General features: G+C 41.8%; 1 long non-coding RNA gene across 1 annotated transcript in view; it reads right to left on the bottom strand.

Moving 5' to 3' along the window:
- Window positions 1–251: 251 nt before the first annotated feature.
- The window catches only part of LOC106724523, a 37,990-nt gene continuing 36,527 nt past the window's right edge, over window positions 252–1,714 (bottom strand). The window contains exon 5 of the long non-coding RNA XR_001360340.1: window positions 252–403. This is a non-coding gene — a long non-coding RNA (uncharacterized LOC106724523). The remainder of the gene's footprint in view (window positions 404–1,714) is intronic.

The raw sequence follows: 1,714 nt of genomic DNA, 5'->3' as shown, positions 1-1,714 counted from the left end.
CAGGTGCTGAGACCTGCCCTGGAGGCCACCTCCCTGAAGCGTAAAGTCCACTGCATTAGAATCAGGAAAAGAAGGCTGGCTTGGCTCAGATTACGCTTTTGCCAAGGGGATTCTGAGCATATTTCAGCTCTAGAAAAAAAATGGAGTGAAGAAAGGGAAAAAATATGACATATGTAAAGCCTTGAGATTCATTTGACAAGTGTCAAGAGAAGAGACTGCCCCTGCAATATATAATACAAAGTCGAATTTCTCACTTGCTAAGGGGAAACTGCTGGCAGAAAACAATCTCTGAATGAAGCAAAGAGCCCAGTTCATGCCACATTTAGGGAGAGCCAGCAGTTCAGGGATTGGCTGATTTTTCAGGTCCGGGCACTGAAGCGGCGCTGGTGCATGGAGCCAAGGACTGGTAGACCAGGGATGGATTAAAGTCTGTTCTGCGGCAACTTGTGTTTAGTTTAGCACTAGAGGCAAAGAATCAGTCTGTCCCTTATAGGAACTTCAAGAAAGAATTTTTTGTGTGAAAAATACAGAATCTCAGTCCCCATCCCACACCTGTTGAAACAGAATCTCTGGTGATGCCCAGGTAGATAATAATAAATTTAACTAGGTATACATATACATATATAGACACACACACATATACTTGTCAGTCATGCATTTCCTGGTTAACACAAAACAATGTGAAATTGATTTGGGTTTGTGATCGTTTGAGACCATTGGAAACATCCAGAGGCAGAGCAAGCCAAGGTGAGGAAACGTATAGAAAGGAGGCTATAATCTCGACAGGCTTTTTTGGAGTCAGCAAAGGCACCAAGAGCATTAACTAGAGTGATCCCGCTTGTGTATCCCCCAACATGGGCACCCTGCTCTCATGTCCAATTCTTTTCCTCCGCAAAGAGCCTGAATACTGGAGAAGGAAAATCTCTCAGACTTTGGCCTCCCTTCTATCCCTCAGAGAAAACCTTAGCACATCATAGGCTTAGTTACATACTATGGAGGTCAAAGTTCTTTTTATCATTGCGAAACCAAAGAAACTTTAGATAAATTAGAGTAATTCAGCTTAGTTATTGAGTCATTTACTAAAGCAATTAGCTTATACCATTGTGCCCTTTGGGATACTCAGTTCTATTAGAAGTTCAAGTCTTTATGTTCAGATCAAATCAGCCCCTTTTTTCAGCCACATGAACTTTACCTAATTATCTGCTCACTTATAGACCCTGGATGATATTTTTAAACTTACAGCTGCCTCCTGCACATCTCCCACTGGGGATGTGCCCCCAACCCAGGTACGTGCCCTTGACCGGAATCGAACCCGGGACCCTTGAGTCCGCAGGCCGACGCTCTATCCACTGAGCCAAACCGGTTTCGGCGACCCTGGATATTTTTAAACTTAGTTACTCCTTTTACCAGTAAAATGTCTAATTTAGTAATACATATAAGTGTTAAATCAAAACTTTTATGACACCAAAAGCAAGAAAAATATCTCTCCTTTCTCACAAACTCTCTCCTTAAAGACAATAGCTTTTAACTGCTTTGGGTACTTCTGGTAGTTACTTCCATACATATATATATATTTTTTTAAATGTGGTTACCGTATTAGTTCTCTGGGGCTGCTGTAACAAATCACCACAAACTAGGTAGCTTAAAATAACAGAAATCATTCTCAGACAGTTCTGGGGGAAAAAAGTCTGAAACCAAGGTGTTGGCAGGGCTC

The sequence above is a fragment of the Myotis brandtii genome, unplaced genomic scaffold (genome assembly GCF_000412655.1).
Source record: "Myotis brandtii unplaced genomic scaffold, ASM41265v1 scaffold863, whole genome shotgun sequence".
Taxonomy (NCBI): domain Eukaryota; kingdom Metazoa; phylum Chordata; class Mammalia; order Chiroptera; family Vespertilionidae; genus Myotis; species Myotis brandtii.
Note: the sequence above shows the minus strand (reverse complement) of the source record. Positions and strands in the feature narration are given on the sequence as shown.